Source organism: Arvicanthis niloticus, chromosome 24 (assembly GCF_011762505.2).
Source record: "Arvicanthis niloticus isolate mArvNil1 chromosome 24, mArvNil1.pat.X, whole genome shotgun sequence".
In the NCBI taxonomy this organism is placed as follows: domain Eukaryota; kingdom Metazoa; phylum Chordata; class Mammalia; order Rodentia; family Muridae; genus Arvicanthis; species Arvicanthis niloticus.
The window spans coordinates 7,098,128-7,116,545 of record NC_133432.1 but is presented as its reverse complement, the minus strand read 5'-3'; positions in this window follow the sequence as shown (position 1 = coordinate 7,116,545).

Genomic DNA, 18,418 nt, shown 5'->3' with positions numbered 1-18,418 from the left:
TAGTGGTGAAGAATTTGAGAGCAGGGAGGTGGGAATGGGTGGATGGTGGGAGCACACCCTCATAGAAGTAGGAGGATCGGGGATGGGATAAGGGGTTTTGGGGGGGAATGGGAGAAGGGATAACATTGAAAGTTAAATAAAATATCCAATTAAAAAACAGATAATGGGTCTGGCAATTGTAGTAGAGCAGTCGAGACTTTTTGTCAACTATTTATTATGGGGGTTTTGTATAATCCTCAAGGACAAAGTATTGTGGAAGAGGCCCATGGAACTTTAAAAAGATTGGTGAGACATACTGTTGCTGAGACAAAGAATGATGCCAACCTGTGAGCTTGCTGAGTGCCCTGACAAGGGTGACTGGGGAACTACATTGGACATATGTTCCTGACCCACCTTTGCTTGACTATATCCCAGATGGGACAAGCTGCCTTGCATCAAGTTTTCAGACCTTGTTGGATAGAGAATCAAAAAGAGAAATTACAATGTCTCTTGTATTCTTCTTAAAGGTGACTAGCTATTAGGACTCAATCATGTACTGGTCTAGAAACCAATCCAATACTGGAAATAACAGTCTACTTTTGGAAGACTGGATCTGGACTTTGTCAGAGACATATTTGGAAGCTAGCTGTAGCTCACTATGATGTTAGGATAGCAAGAGATAAAGTTGGGACAGGATCTGGATTTCAAACAAGGGTTAGTGCATGTTTTAAGGCTCTTTTAATTGTCAAGCTAAAATTGGTTTTGTCTCTTCTACAGTATTTATTGTAACTTGCATTGACCGTATAATTTCCAATTGTGTTAGTGTGTTGAAACCTGGCATGTCTGTTACAGGGGTCTATCAACCAGCTTTCGTCTCACTGCCCTGAGTATTAGAAAAACTTGATTCGCTGAAAGAAACTTGAAAGTGCTGGAAGAAGTGAGTTAGGCTTTAAGAAGAAGCAAGAGGGTAGCAGGCTTGATTATTGCTGGTATAACAGCTTTAATTCCATTCATTGCTAGCACCACTGCTTCTGCAATAGCATTGACACGGGTTAAGACAACTATTTTTGTTAACCATCTAGCAAAAAAAAAAAAAAGTTACTAATGTATTGAGTACACAAAAGGATTTATATAGGTATCTGGAACAACCAATGATGCTCTATAACCCAAATTATCTGAAGGAGGTTTAGGGTTCAAGAGTTAGAAGTAGCATTCTTGAGCTAATGTGTGCTCACAGTTTTGTTAGCATTACTGATTATTCATATTCATACAACCTATACATATATACTTTGCTCTCAGTAGGGAGGGTTTTTTCCCCTTCTGTTTTCTCCTTTCAGGAGACATCTTTAGGGAGACAGCTACAACACAGAAACTCAAATAAATACAACTCATTATCATTATTACCAGGAGACTTAACTGATCATTAAACTGGAATTGTAGAGCCTGTTTAATTAGCTTGAATTCAATGGTATTTCATCACATGTAAAACAATTGATTTTAAGATACACCATTATTTGAGGTGAAATTAAGAAGGGAAAAAAGTAAAACCTCTTCTAATTAAGTGGCAGTGCACGCCCTCAGCATCCCCGTGCAGTACCTTAGTCAGACTCAGCATCCTTCATTTGAGAGTCTTTCTGTCTGGCCTAAAGAATTTGGCAGTTTCTCTCATCTCCACTGCCTCCGGCTTGGTGTATAGTATAACAAGAAATTTTTTTAGAGGCTGAGGAGGTGACTCCATTGATACAGTGCTTATCCATGCAACAAGAGGACCCAAGCTGATCCATAGCACCCACATAAAAAGCCAGACATAGAGGTCCATGTTTGTAATCCTAGCACTGGCAGAGACAGAGATTAGACCCCGAGGGCTCACTGGCTATAAGCCTAGCCTATCTGCCAATCTCCCAGCCAGTGATAGACTGTCTTCAAACAAGAGACTTTTACTGCATCTGAGGGACCCAACGCTGACATCTGGTCTTCATTGTGTGCAGCACACTGTTGTGCACACAATCTCACACACAAACGCACACAAAACTTCTTTTGTACATATCTCAGTGACAAAATATAACACAGCTCCGTCTACTTGTGGCTGCTCCCATTTTCGGGGGTGGGGGACCTCAGCAAAGATTTGTTTGTTTGCGTTGTTTAAAAAAAAGAAAGGGGGGGGATAATCAGAGTTATTTCCCCCAAAATAGCAACTTGTTTCAGTGGGGTCAGATTTCTGTCCTTGCTGGATTCAGTAGCCTCTCCGGATACACGGAGACTTTCTGTTTCAATGGGAAATCAAATCATAACATAATTTTTTGAGGACATCCTAAGTGGCAATTAAAACCAGTGCGTCAAGTGCCAGTCTTGTGAATGATTCAGCTAAAGTGGTGTCAGTGTGAAACCCGTGACCGAGTGTGCTTAGGAGCAGAGACTAAGACTCCAGCACATCTGGTGACTGGCTGATGGGGAGTTATAAAACACGTCTCAATTATGAAGAGCTTATCGTAGAAAAACTATGCATCTTAATGAAAGGTGATTAATAGAAGCCTCCAAAAATTAAGATTAAAAGTAGGACCACACACGTTTGTAAATTATGCCCCAGAGTAAGAGTGAGACAGGAAGGACACTTGCCCCATTGAAGTTTCCCTTGGTACCATTTTCCACCTGCCTCTCAGACAGAGGACACAGGTGCCATGGCAGGGGGTGGTCTAGAGTCTGAAAATACAAAGAAATGAGCAATATTTTTATTTAAATGGATGATAGATAGGTGATAGGTGATTGATAGAGATAGATATAGATAATGTATGTATGTATGTGTGGGTGGATGAATGGGTGGGTGGGTGGATGAGTGGGTGGGTGGGTGGATGGTGGATGGATGGATGGGTGGGTGGATGAATGGGTGGGTGGGTGGATGGGTGGATGGATGAATAGATAGGTAGATGGATGGATAATAGATAGACAGACAGTAGATGATTGTTAAGTAGAGACAGATAGATATAGACAATAAAGACATAAATGATATAGACATCGATAGATAAACACCAAATACATAATACAAATATAGATAAAATCTCAACATGGTTTATAACCACAAATCCAGAGACCTGTTCTTGAAGGAAGTCTTAGAAAGAGACATGATTAGTTCCTCCAGCATGGTAGAGCATTCCAGGAGCAATTTTGATGCAGTTATTTTATATTCAGATCAATGATAGACTAGAATTGGGATGAGAGAGAGATTGATTGATTGATTGATTGATCAATCCAGTGGTAAAATCCCCTAGTGTCTCAATCATTGGACTTGCTGTCTGCTGGAGCTGACAGCTTTCTCTGGATGCTGTGTATCCTTTCCTGTGTTGTAGCTGCTGTCACATGACTGGCTCCTGTATCCATTTGAATATGGTCTCTCTCACCAAAATTCACACTGGCCACTGCTCTGGTAGTGTTGGAGGTGGGCTCTTTAAACGGTGATTACCTCATTAGGAGAATGTCTGCTATATCGTGAATGTGGTTTGTTCTCATTGAAACCCATTGTTGAAGCTTATGATTATTCAACAGTGGAAGGGAGAGCCTAGCGGGAGGTGTTTTGGTCAAGGGAGAAATATTTAGATGATCTTGTATTTGATGCTGACAGCCAAAATTCAAAATTAATAAGTTGGAATTCATCCAAATTTGAATTTTTTCCATTTCTGTGAAAGACAAACCACAGATGGAAGACCAACTCTACCAAGTTTACAAAGAAACCCTAGGAACTCCATGATTCCTGAAGAACAAGAAAAGAACACAATTTGGATTTTAAAGTTGTGAAAAGGTCTGAGGAGACGCCTCACTGAGGAAGACACACAGATGGTCAATATGCATGGAGCCTGCATGTTATCAGAGGGCAGCAAATCAAACGAGGCTGAAGTACCACTGTGTACCTCTAGAGAGGCTAACACCCCAACTGCATCAAAGGCTGGTGAGGATGGGTGACAACCGGATATCCCATTCATTGCCCTGGGAAGGAGAGGTGTCATTCCAAACCTTGTAGGCGAGAAGATGTCTCCATGCTTAAGAGCCCCTATTGCTCTTGCAGAAGACCTGGGTTCAATTACCAGTTCACACACATGGTAGTTCACAACCATCCCTAACCCCAGTTCCAGGGGACCTGACTCCCTCTTCTGACCTCTGCAGAAACCGAGCACTCGTGTGGTGTGCAGACGTGCAGGCAAAATATTCATATGTAAAATAAAATAAATAAAACTAATAAAGAAAAATTTTAAATTAAACCTATGCCTACCAAAGGATCTGGACACCATTCCTTGTCATGTCATAGTAATTACTCAAATGAGTTGGGGGGGGGTTGTGCAAAAGATCTGCCCATGAATGCTTAAAGCAGCTGTATTCATAATTGCCCCAAATTAGAAGCAACTGGAATGTCCTTTAATAGGCAAATAGAGAAATAGGCTGTCATACTGCCACACAATAAGTAGAGGCTGGGGAGATGGCTTTGTGGATAAAAGGTTTGCCACTCCAGCTTGAGGACCAGGACTCGGATTCTTAGTATGTGCTGTGGGTGGCATGCCCTGTAAACAGAGTCCTCAGGAGGCAGAAATAGGGCTGTTCAGAACAAGCCGGCTAGACTAGCTGTTATGGTTTGTATATGCTCGGCTCAGGGAGTGGCACTATTACAAGGTAGCCTTGTTGGAATGGGCATGACCTTGTTGGAGTAGGTATGGCCTTGTTGGAGTAGGTATGGCCTTGTTGGAGTGGGTGTGGTCTTGTTGGAGTGGCTGTGTCATTGTGGGTGTGAGCTTTAAGACCCTCATCCTAGCTGCCTGGAAGCCAGTGTTCTGCTAGCAGCCTTCAGATGAAGACGTAGAACTCTCAGCTCCTCCTGCACCATGCCTTCCTGGATGCTGCCATGTTCCTGCCTTAATGATAATTGACTGAACCTCTGAACCTGTAAGCCAGCCCCAATTAAATGTTGTCCTTATAAGAATTGCCTTGGTCATGGTGTCTGTTGACAGCAGTTAAACCCTAACTAAGACAGAAATTGCTACTAGTATGTGAGGAAAATGAGAGCCTGTGGATCTCTGTTGTGTTGTGGGTCCCACATGTCTTCTGTTCTTCACGGGCGCCACAGGGAGACGCACCTCCAGAAAGAAGCAGAAGCAAATGCAGGAAGTTCGACTGAGTTGGTTCTGATCTGCACTGGGCATGCGCTACACTGTGAAAAAATGGCTGGGGACCTACCCGGTGTGGGGAGTCCTCACTCAGTCTGAAGTTCTGTGGGGGGTGGGGGAGGGCTCTCGAGTGGGGATCCCTGGGCCAGGAGGCGGCTGGGGACTGACTGGCCTCCATTCTGGGACTCCCAGATGCCACTGGGAGGAGTGGCAGAATGGAGGCGAGGGGCGTGCAGGCACAACCATCAGAGAGAAATGAGGGAGGGGGAGGGAGAGCTCTGGACCATCCTGGAAAAGGGATTCTTTGGTTACTCGCTTGTCTCAGACAGGCCCCCAAATGACTGGTGAAAGTCCATGGGTTTCCAGAGCTTTGTTTTCATGGCAGGATGTAGATGGTCTGGCGGTGGCCACACCCCCAGTGTGGGCCTTTGGTTAAATATCGTTTGTAAGGAGGAGGGTCTGGGAAAGAATACTTAATTAGCTACGGCCCTCTGGCCTTTAGGTAACTCATTAATATGGAGATCTCTCTAGGGCCTGTAGTCACGCCTTCTACTTGTGCTCTTTGGGAGGGGCTGCATTGTCCTGCATGACTGACGCGTAGATCAAATGGAGGTCTTCACTACGTGTCAGGAGCCTGGATTCTGGGATCGTGGCGAAATAGATGCTCATCCCTCACAGGCAATGGGCACCTGTTGGGTCTCCAGGCTACTTCCAGCCAGTGCTTCTACCAAAACCCAAGTCATCCTATCATGGTCCCACACAAGCATAATGGGGTATTCCTGTGACAACCTGACTTCTTTTGTTAATGAACAGCAATGTGGAAGTTTAAGCTGAATAAATACTTTTCTCTCCAACTTGCTTTTTGGTCATGATGTTTGTGCAGGAATAGAAACCCTGACTAAGACACTAGCAGTATGGGCAGGCTTCAGGTTCAACAGAGAAACCTTGCCTCAAGGAGGACAACTAACATCAACGTTGGCCTTCCACACACACACATGTGTACACATGTACATGTGCACCTGCCCATGGTGCAGGTCTTCAGGGCAGTGGAACTCTGCTATGCTAAACCCTCTTGGTAAACATACATCATCCCTCATGTGTCAAAGCATCTAGATAGCAGAGCACATAACGCAGAATGAACCCAGCTGTAAGCAATATAATTCATGATGATATGGCAATGTTGACTCATTCTTTAGCAGATCACATCTTTCTAATAATGCTTAATAATATTCAGTTGAGTGGATGTATGACATTAACATGATTTTAATGACAGGGGAACTGTGTAGGAGGGATGAGATCAGTCTCTGTGTTTTGCACTCAGTATTTCTATAAACGTAAAGCTACTTAGGAATTTCCTATTAAATATGCATAGCAGCAAGATGTGATGGCCCACTCCTGCAATCCCGGCACTAAGGAAGCTGAGGCAGGAGGATCTTAGTTTAGACCAACCTAAGGTACATGGTGAGACCCTTGCATATATATATGCAACTGATATATTAATAATTTAAAATATAACCATTAGGTATATTTGAGGTTATATGCGTATGTACATACTTTATAAACAAATATATACTTTTAAACAACCGCTGTTCTGTTTTTAAATATCCACTCCTGTCTCCATCAAATAGATGTATGTAATTGACTTGAGAATTTCCTCAGTGTGTATCCTGGTGTCTAAGGGTTTCAAAGGGTCAAACTTCCCAGCAGAAAAGCATGGATTTTCACCGTCTACTGCAACACACACACTTTCTTTACCCCTGCACTCCTGCCTGAGCCGCAGCTGGATTCACAGGCAATCACATGACTTCCAGTGTGTGCATGAGTGAGAGAGTGCCAAGCAAGCTCAGCCAGTTGCATACCATGCCTGGTTGGGCAAAGAAAAGAAATGTTCACCTTGGCTATCGTATTCGATACCTCAAACGTGCTGTCTCTGCAGACCTCAGCTACATAGGATCTATAGAGCAAGGGCAGTCAGGTCAGGATGACATCTGCCTTTGCGCCAGTTCAGATTCGCCTATAAAGTGATCGTGCTAGTGTCAGCGTGGAGGAGTTCTGTGCCCCATGCCTGCCATTCTTAAGACTGTCAATTCTTCAGAACTCCTGGTACCTTGACAGCCCAAGATCAAGAGGTCCCAGTGCCATGGCTGCCATTTAGATGCACCCAGTACTTAGCGGATGTCACCTGACTCTCAATCTCAGTGTCTTCTATAGTAATGCTCACCTCTGGGATTCTAGTGCAAGTCAACGACGCTTATAGTCCCTAGGACATTTTAAGCCCTCCCTTTAAAGGCATTCTGAATATCCAAGGGTCATCAGAGACCTCCGAGTCAAAACCTCCTGGCTTTCTTGCTTTCCTTTGAGAGCACCAAGGCTCAGATAAGGAAATGCTTACACAGTTAGACATTGAGTGGCTGACCATGAAGAGCCTTGTGTGTCCTTTCAACACACAAAGTGCTCAGAATGCAGCGTCATGCCGGCTGCTCATCTCTCTCTCTCTCTCTCTCTCTCTCTCTCTCTCTGGAGCCTTAGAGAAATACAGGTGTGTTACTTTTCTCAACATGGGGGCAAAATGATCTGATAAAAGCAGATTCGGGAAAGAAAGATTTATTTATTTGCATCCAGGGGACACAGTCTGTTATGCTACGGAGGGTGTGGTGGCAGGAGGTGGGGGCAGGCGCCCACACGGGCTCTGACGTCAGCAAGCAGAGAGCTGAATGCCGACACTCAGCCCACCCTCTCTTTCACTCCACCCGAGCCCCAAGCACTGGCACTGCTCGGTTTGGGGTGTGTTTTTCCATCTCAATTATCCCAGCCTAGAAAGTTCCTCACAGAAGGGCCCAGGGTTGTCTGCTGGGTGTCTAGCTCCTGTCAAGTTGATCAGTACGGCCACTGAAGGCATGTGTGTGCAGTCAGCATCTCAGACTGAGCTCTCCAACTGAGACAGGAATCAGCATGACACATGTAGTCACTAGATCAATATTGTGACAAGGCTTGTGAGAAACCCGGGGACTGGCTGGGACACATGGTTACCAAGAATGCTGGTGTTTGTTGGATTTATTTTATGGATCTTAAACAAACAAACAAACAAACAAACAAACCCAACCCAGAAACAGTCCCTCAGTTGAAGAATGGATAAAGAGAATGTGGTTCACTTACATAATGGAATACTACTCAACTTTTAAAATCAGAGACAGCATGAAATTTGCAGACAAGTGGATGGAACTAGAAAATATTATCCTGAGGTAACCCAGACACAGAAAGAAATGTTTGGTATGGACACACATATAAGTGGACATTAGTCATAAAGTATAGGATAACCACGTTACAATCCACAGACCCACAGAATCTAACAAGAGGACCTAAGGGAGGATGTTTGAATCTCACTCAGCAGGGGAAATAGTCGTCAGAGGTGGAAGGAGAGAGGAAACTAGGTGGGAGAGGGGATGGGAAGGGGACCAGGAGGGGGATCAGGTGTAGGCATTGGGTAGGAGGCAGGGCAGCATCTCCTGGACATGCCAGAGACCTGGGATGGGGAAGGCTTCAGGGAGTTTATGGAGTGACTCTGGCTGTGACTCCTAGCAGTGGGGGATATGAGGTCTGAAGTGGCCACCTCCCATAGCCAGCCAGGACTCTCAGTAGAAGGATAAGGACACCAACCCACCCACAAAACCTTTGACCTTAAATTTGTCCTGCCTACAGGAAGTACAGAGATGAAGATGGAGCAGAGACTGAGGGGATGGTCAACCAATGACGGGTCCTACTTGAGACCCATCCCATCAGTGAGAGCCAACCTGACACTATTAATGATTCTCTGTTATGCTTTCAGACAGGAGCCTAGCATATCTATTCTGAGAGGCCACACCCAGCAGCCAATGGAAACAGATGCAGAGACTCACAACCAGACATTAGACAGAGCTAAGGAAATCTTGTGGAAATGTTGGGGCAAGGATTGAGGGACCCAGAAAGGATAGTGACTGTACAATAAGATCAACAGAGTCAACAAACCTGGACCCCTGGGGTCTCCCAGAGACTGAACCACCAACCAAAGAGCATACACAGGCTGGACCTAGGGCCCTGCACATGTGTAGCAGATGTGCAGCTTGGTCTTCATGAGGGTACCCCAACGACTGGAGCAGGGGCTGCCCCTGACTCTGTTGCCTGCCTACAAATCCTGTTACCCTAACTGGGCTGTCTTGTTTGGTCTCAGTGGGAGACTCAGTCCTGCAGTGACTTGATGTGCTGGGGTGGGTTGGTACCCAGGAGGGTTCTCCCGATTCTCAGAGAAGGGAATGGAGGAGGGGCTGTGTTAGGGGGTTGGAAGGGGGGCTGCGATTGGGATATAAAGTGAATAAAGAAATTAATGGAGAAAAATTTCCTGAAGAGTGGGGACCAGGAAGCTGCCATTCCATGGATGGGACATCTAGTCTCATACCAACTGCAAGATGACTCAAATCCATGTCTGTCAAATGAAGTTCAGTCTTTAAATTCTCTTCTCTAATCCTTTTCCATCTTTTCCCAAGAACCCTGCCTGGAGATTCATTTGTTTTCTGTTTTTTTTTTTTTTTTTTTTTTTTTTTTTTTTTTTTTTTTGACAGGCCCTTTTAAACATGTGTGTGTGTGTGTGTGTGTGTGTGTGTGTGTGTTTGTGTGTGCATTCATGTATGTGTGGGCATGCACATACCATGGTACATGTGCGGAGATCAGACTAACTACCTCAGATGTTGTTTCTTGCCATCCACCTTGTTAGACACAGGGTCGATTGTTGTTTGTCCCTGTGTGTACCAGACTAGCTGGCTTAGAAGATTCTAGAGATTCCCGTCCCATCTTGCTGTAGGTTGCTTGCCTGCCCACATGCTGCTTTGTGTGCATTGAGATCTGAACTCAGGGCCTCACAGTTGCATGGCACGAGCTACCCACTGAGCCATCTCTCTAGCCTGGATTCTTTTATTAAATGATACATTTTTAAATGAAGGCTTTGTAGTAAATAAGCACTGGGTTTCTCATGACATTTTCATTCGCACACGTGTGTGTGTGTGTGTGTGTGTGTGTGTGTGTGTGTGTGTGCCTTTTCTAGTCCCCCACTTGTGGTCCCCTTCATATCCCCAACCCAGTTAGTCTCCTTCTGTCTTCATGCGATTTAAATTTAAGTTGTGCATGTGAAAGAGAACGAGAACGTGATTTTTCTCTCTCTCCTTTCATCTCCGGAACCTCTCTCATCCCTCCATTCCTCCTCCCACACAGCCCCTTTCTAATCTAGTTAAATCTGTCTCCCATTGAAGAGAAAGCAGGTTTGTTTTTCATTGAACACAGTGATCTCCAGATCCATCCATTTGCCTTTAAATGGTGTAATTCTATTCTTTTTTTTTTTTTTTTTAATGTCGGAGTAAAACTTTATTGTGTCTGTACCACATTCTCGTCATTTTCCGTTGATGGACATCTGGGCTGTTTCCACATCTTGGCTATTCTGAGCAGGATCGTGATAAACATAGATGTCCTTTCCAGATCTTTCCACTTGTGTCTTTGTTTCCATCCAGACTCTTCCCTCCCTAATCACAGAATAACACCAGTTGATAGCATCATAATGCGCTGACCAATCTCTCATTAAGAATGAAGACCAATTTCCAGAGCTGCTACAAAGAGTCTGTTTTTCAAGACCATGCTTGCTCTCTTTCCAGGACAGCGCATGCAGAGACTCTTTAGGCCCATCCCTGGCTCAGAGCACTCGAAGGTGTTGACTGAGCCTCACAGCAGTGCAAACGCCCTCAGGTAGGCTGATGCCTTTGAAGAAGGCCAAGGAATCTGTGAGCAAGTAAGAAAGGATGAGGAAGGAGATGAAGTTAGAAGCCTGGGGAGCGGCTGGGAACCAGCGGTGCTTGGTAAGTAATTCCAGGACTTTGGCTTTCCGGAGCACACAACGAGAGTACCAGAAGGAATTGTGTTTTAGCAACCCTGATGCTTTAGAAAGATGAGGCAAGGGTGCATTTGACAAAGCGAATAACCCCTGCGGAGAAAGTACAGCGCCTCCCATCTCTGAGACTGCAGTAATCCCATTCTCTTTCTTAGTTGAATTTATGGCTGCTCGGCTGGGAACTACATTTCCCAGCCTGCCTCGGGGCAAGATGAACTGGTATGACTAAGGTCAAGTCAAGGGAATAGGAGCAAAACGATCTGGCTAGTGTTGTTTCACTTGCTTGAAAGAAATAAGTACATTGTGTCGTTTTTCTCTTTTGTCGCTATCTACAAAAACACAAGGATGCGCTCTCATACAGCGGAGCAGCGGCTTGAGTGAAGACAATGGTTGAGAAAGACATCGAACCATTGAACCCAAGGAAGGCGTGGAGCGAAACCGAGAATAATAAGTGACTCTCTTAATGCACTGTAGTTGGGGGTTCTTTGTTGCAGCAGCTTAAACTTCACCTCAACTAATATGCAGATTTTTCAGAAAGGCTGAGTCTCTCGTGTGCGTTGCAGCACAGAGGGGAACCGGAAGTGACATAAACCTAACAGTTACCACCCCCATCCTTGAAGCTCTTTAGCCAAACGTTGCGAGGACTTTCCAGGCTGTCTTTCTCATCAGGTTCCTGCCTGATATATTTTCATTTGATATGTTCTTCTTCTCCTCCTAGAGATACTTTACAATTTCCCAGTGCCTGAAGACATCTGCAAAATCTTATCCAACATGGGTTGATCCCACAGGCAAGATCCCTGAAGTTGCTCAGTGCAAATCCAAAGGCCTGGTAGCCCGTTCTCTAGAAAGATGTGCCCAGTCCAGACCATGATCTCCCCATAATGGATTATAGAATCTCTGAAATCCTCCCCAGCACCTCATACAAGAATGGTCCCCTTTGGCTCATATATTTGAATGCTTAGCATCTGGGTGTTGCACTACTTGAGAAGGATTAGAGGGCGTGGCCTTATTGACGGAAGTGTGTCATTGGGGGTGGGCTTTAAGGTTTCAAAAGCCCAAACCAAGCTTCTCTCTCTCTCTCTCTCTCTCTCTCTCTCTCTCTCTCTCTCTCTCTCTCTCTCTCTTTCTCCCTCCCTCTCTCCCTCCCTCCTCCCTCCCTCCCTCCCTCCCTGAAACTGTAAGCCAGCACCCAATTAAATGCCTTTTTTTAAAAAAAAAATTAAGAGTCTCTGTGGTCCTGTTGTCTCTTCATAGCAATAGCGCACTGACTAAGACACTGCCCACACTGACTAAGACACCACCCACACTTGTCTTGCAGCCAATGTCTTTTGATGACACATCTCCCTTCCCTAGAAATATTCTTGCCATGCAGGAGCAGGGAGGTAACATAGCAGAACATATATATATTTCTGGACTTTCAGCAAGCTTTATCATTTACCCTGGGAGTTGAAAGCCTTCTCCCATTTTTGGCCACTCCTATGCCTATATCCACGGAGTCTTTCTCAGCTGAGCTCAGGCACACACAGCCAGTAGTGCTGGAAGGTGCTGGAAGATGCTGGGCTGTTCGGTCTCTGCTGACTCCTAAGTCCAGCCTGCAGCAGTGGCTCGGCTCCTCGTTCTCTGGCTGCGAGCCTCTTCCATTTACTGGTTCTTTGTGTTTCTCCCTGAACGTCACAGTAGTTTGCTGCGCTGACTCATTTCCGGTCTGCTTTTATGGTCTGTTGAGCTCACTAATAACATTTGGGTGGGCTGTAAACTGCATTAGGAAGAAGGCAACCCGGAAGCCAAGCTGTAGCAAGGCACAGTCAGGCCTGACTATCAATCAAGACAGGTCACGGTTTCCTTCTGAGAGAGACAAGATGTCTTCTAGGGCGACTGGCCTAGAGAACGGACTCGGCCTGCTAATGTTCACTCTGCCATCACATGGGGTCTAGGAGAGGGTCCCCCAAACTTTGCTTAGTATCCATCTGGGATTAACGCTTTCAAGGAATAGGGAGTGGAATGGAATAGGGGAATATTCCACATGGTTTAGGGGTCTCTGTAGAGGCGTATGCATAGACTGTGTAGACTGGATGAGTTAGTACAGGAACATAGGTTATGTACACATGGTGATGTCATCACCTGGGTCTCTGTGTGTCATCTGACCACAGTTTTATCAGTTTCTGTTTGCTTCTGCAGCCCCCTCTCACGACATTCTTCTTCCGATATACATTCTAAACATCCAGTGACACCCCTCCCTTCTAATCCAGTGCTTGTTCTCTTTGGTTCCTGTGACCTACTGTCCACTGTAGTGCAATAAAATAAAATACAAATTCCTATAAATAAAGAGTTCACGAGCTTTCAATATGTTTTAGAACAATCTATTCTCTTTTTTTAAAAGATTTATTTTTATGTGTACTGGTGTCTTTGCCTGCACGTATATCTCTGTGAGGGTGTCAGAGCCTCTGAAACAGAGTTACAGGTGGTTATGAGCTGCCATGTGGGTCCTGGGAATTGAACCCAGGTCACCTGGAAGAGCAGCCAGTGCTCTTAACCACTGAGCCATCTCTCAGGCCCCAATTATATTCTATTATAACAATTCCATCTTTTTTTCATTATTGTTGCTATTGAGAAAGGACACTGTATACAGAGATAAACACTGTCTGCGGCTTCATAGAACCACTGGGGATTAAGAACTGCATTCTTGACAGGCAGGGACACCTCTAGTCTCCTCTTGAAGCCCTTAATTCTGACTCGCTCTGTCTTTCTGACAGAAAGGGAAATCTGTTGTATATCTGTCCCTCTCTCATTTCTGTCCTTTATTCTTTTTCTCTTCCTCCCCCTACCTCCATGCCCTGTCTCTCTTTCTCTTCTCGTTTCCCATGATTGGCACCTGGCTAGCCCCTCCCATCACGCCCTAGCCCCTTACTCAGGGAGCCTGAGCTCCCAGGCAGTGTGAGTTCCCACCAAGCAAACTCCCATATCCCTCTTCTCTTCCATAACTCACCAACCATATTTCTACACCATGTAGATATCTTCAAAAGAAAAAAAAAATCATAGCTTGAATGCACAATGTGCCCAGCACTGAACTGAATCTAAAGGACAGGAGTCATGGAACCATGGCTGGAGCTCCCTGCCATTTCACTAAATGGCTCTGGCACTCATCTGAGCACTGTTTGCCTGAAACATTGTTCATATTCAGTCCATGATGCTTTTGTCTTGTGCTTTGTTGTTGTTGTTGTTGTGCATTTTGGGAGAAGATTTCTGGATTCTATTTTGCAAATAGTTTAAATCTACCATTGGGCTGAACTTGTGCATGTGCATTCCAAGACGGGAGGAGGTGGTTGTGCACATTGAACAGGAGCTGGAGAGGTAGCTTCGTAACTAACAGCACTTGCTGTTAGATGACGAGGAACTGCATTCAGTTCCTAGCACATGGGTCAGGCAGCTTAAAAATGCCCATACGTCCAGATCCAAGACATGACATCTTCTCCTGGTCTCTAAGCTCATATGCACACAGACACAGACACACACACACACACACACACACACACACACAAACACACCACATACACAGTTTTGTATCAACTTGGCACAAGCAAGGGTCATTTGAGAAAATGTTCTGTCAGAACTGGTATGTGGTCAAGCCAGTGGAACATTTTCTTGATTGATCACGGATGTGGGACCGCCCAGCTCTGTGTGGGTGGGGCCAGCCTTGGGCAGGTAGTCCTGAGTAGTATAAGAAAGCAGAATGAGTAAGCCATGGGGAACAAGCCAGGAAGCAGCACCCCTCCATGGCCTCTGCATCAGCTCCTGACTCCAGGTTCCTGCCTTGCTTGAATTCCTGCCCTGAACAAAGGACCACAAACTGTAATGTAAAGAGAAAAAAAATTAAAAAAAAAAAAAAACAACTTTCTTTTTCTTCCCAAGTTTTCTTTCATTATTCCCTGGACAGTAGTTTAACTGTGCACGAAACAATTCTGTCATATAAAAAGCAGTTTCAAGAGGACAGGGGGTGGGCATGAATCCTATGCAAATGCCATGCCAGGTTATTCAGGGGACTTGGGAAACCATGACTTCATATTTGCAGGCAGTCCTGGCACCAGCCTGAACCAACATGCATATGCATGAATGTCACACTTAATCCTGTCAGGATATAAATCACCATCTCCCACCGCAATGCATTGTCTTATTTTAAAATACGTTGAGTGTGCATGCATGATGCTCTATTCATACATGCAGTGTAGGGGACTATCTGTGTGTCAAATGTTGTTTGTCACCCTTGAACTGTATCAGACCCCTTTCCGACCTCATTTGATTTATGTATATGTGTTTTACTATAGGTTGTGTCATCTACAATTTATAATAAAAGTACAGAGGGAGGAAGGTGGCCTTTGGGCAGAATGACACAATTTACATCCTGAGGTGTTTGTGTCACCTGTAGTTGATATCACCCTTTCCTATCCACATCCTTGCCAGTGGTGTACCCCTCACCCAAACACTGCAAATGCTACCAGCTACCAGCTCACACCCGTGCACCTTGCTCAGGGATGCCTGCATCCTCAAATCAATTCCCAGAAGAAATCCTGGTCTCGTAGTGACTGATGTGGGATCTGAGAACCCCTGCCACCAGGTATTACTATCCAGACGGAGGAGATCAAGGTTGGAGGCTGTTGGGGAAAAAAAAACAGAGCCAGACAAATAGAATTCTGGGAGGAAACCAGCCTGAATCCCCCATGTGTGGCTCTGCTTTTCAGCATCTCAGTCTAGATATTATCGATTCAGATTTGGAACACAGGTTCAGTCTAACCGCCAAGCCTGGGGATTCTCCTCCACACCACAGTACATCTTCTCTGGTGTCTTTGCTACGATTCATCTGAGAGGGTTTCCCTGTACCTTTCTCCAGAGGTAGCCATGAATAAGAACTGTTTGTTTGTCTAAGAGTAGAAGGTAACTGTCTGAGACGGTGAGGCGCGGAATGGACACCGTGCCTGTTACATTACATTTTATGGTTTTATAGCAATTACACAGCGTTTTATGGTGTCGTAATGTATTATGTTTTATGGCTTAATATCAGCTTTAATACAAGACACCCTGGCCCAGAATTTTAACCAGGGGAAAGTGGTAGAATGACCATGGGCTTTCTGAGGGACCACATGCCTGCCGGAAGAGGGCCAGAAAGCAGGATCACAGAACCAGAATGAGACCCCAGCTCTGGCACTGTATGATGTCACTGTATCATATGCTGACACCCTGGTGAGTTTCTGGCCCTTCTGCAACTCTGTGCCTTTATTCCCACTGTTCCTTTGGCCAAAAACCTTTCTTAGATGTATTTTACAATCGACGAATTCATTCAACAAATAGTAGTTGAGAATCTTGCTATTATTCTGACCGCTTAAGGACGCAGCGGTGAGAAGGTCTCTTCTCTCTGAGTCTGTTTTCTAATGGAATAGGTGATAATGTATTCAGTCCTTCAAAATGTGTGTCCAGGATGCCCTCCCTGACGTGTCCACTGGCGATATTTGTATTCTGTCCCGAACCTGTGTTATAGCACCTGTCACAGCAATTGCTAATCTCTCTTCACTTCTCTGCCTTCCATGGGACAGGGACAAAGCCTGCACAACTTCACTTCTGTCCCTCCATCTCCAGACAAAGTCTGGATGTGTCTAGCAAGTTGACTGAATGAGTGCATGGTTGTAAGAAAAATGAGTGCCAAATGAGGGAGAGAGGTACCAGGAAGATCCGATCCCTCTGCCACAAGAAAGCATTTCCAATATGGACATTTCTCTTCTCCTGGACTCTACCGACTCTTATCCTATCGCGGGAGAGCTGAGGATGGATTACAGGCATAGCCATTGCATCCAGCTTTATTTTTTTTTTTTTTATGTGAGTTATAGTGGGCAGATCACCGGGATGCTTATCCTAAAGGAGGGAATTTCTCCAAGCGAGACACCCTGGCCCAGAGTTGAGAAAAGGTGTGGCACATTCAACAAAGACCAGAAACTCACCAGGGTGTCAGCATATGATACAGTGACATCGTACAGTGCTAGAGCTGGGGTCTCATTCCGGTTCTGCGATCCCGCTTCCTGGCCTTCTTCTGGCAGGCATGTGGTCCCTCAGAAAGCCCATGGCCATGCTACCACCTCCCCCCGGTTAAAATTCTGGGCAAGGGAAATCTCACTCAGAGAAATCCTCTTCTTTAGAATAAACACCCTGATGACCTAGGTATGCACCGTAATTCACATTTTTAAAAAAATTAAAGCTAGGTGGTGTAAAGGGTGGAGCCTGTAATTCATCCTCAGCTCTCCTGAGATAGGATGGGGTGGGGGAGAGTCAGGAGAAGTCATGGGAGTCTCTGCTCATAAACAAGAGAGAAGGAGAGAGTCCTTGGCTAGGGGCTTATAAACACATGTCCTCACAGTGATCTTAGGAGTTAGATATCACACAGCTCAGAGCATCTGAGCTACATTTTTTTTATGTCACCTTTTTCTTTCCTTGAGACTCCAAAGACATGGGTATTCTGCTGCTTGAAGCTGTCCACTGCAGCTCTTCGGGCTTTCCTCTCTTTTTCTCTTAAATCCCCTTTCTCTTGTTCTGGTTAGTCTTAAGGATGTTAAGGTTACTCTCAACTCTTCATATCCTAAAATGACCTGGGAAGTCTCTCAGTGGGAAATTAGATCAGGTCGGCCTGTGGGCATGGCTCTAGGGGGCTGTCTTGATTAACGGAGGTATGAAGATGCACCTTGGATATGGATGGCATTGTTCTATAGGGTACAGCCTCAACTGCATGAGTGAAGAATGCTAGCTGGACATCAGCAGAAGGTGCACAGGCAGTCCAGGCGCCTGTGTTTCTCTTGGCTCTCAACTTTGCCTGTTGCTTTTCCTGGAGAATGGGCTCTAGTCGGGAATGCTGAGATAAAAGACCCTTCCTTTCCTAAGCCACTTCTTGGTCTCAGTGTTTCATCGCGGCGATAGAAAAGAGATGAGGATACCTGCATTGCATCTTGGATAGCTCCTATCATCCAGTCTTCAGTTCACTAATCTTTTCTTTGACAACGTCTAGTCCATGACTAGCACCGTTCATCACATTGTTCATGGCTAACACTGAGGATCTCATCTTCAGACGTTCACCGTGGCTGTTTCTTCAGCTTTCCTTTCTATATTTCACTGTAGGATTCTTCCTGGTGTTGAGGTTAAGCACAAGAGGTAAACCCTCTACCTCTGAGCTTCGCCCTGTGCAACCCCGCTTTTAACACAGGGGATATGGTTAGCCTAACTGCTTTAGTGCCCTTGTCAGCCTGCCTCAGCACGTTTTGTTTGTTTGTTTTATTCTAGAGTGATTTCTACTGGATAGTTTTTCTTGTCTTTATGTACTTCTGCTTCTTTTCCTCCCTGGAAACCTTGG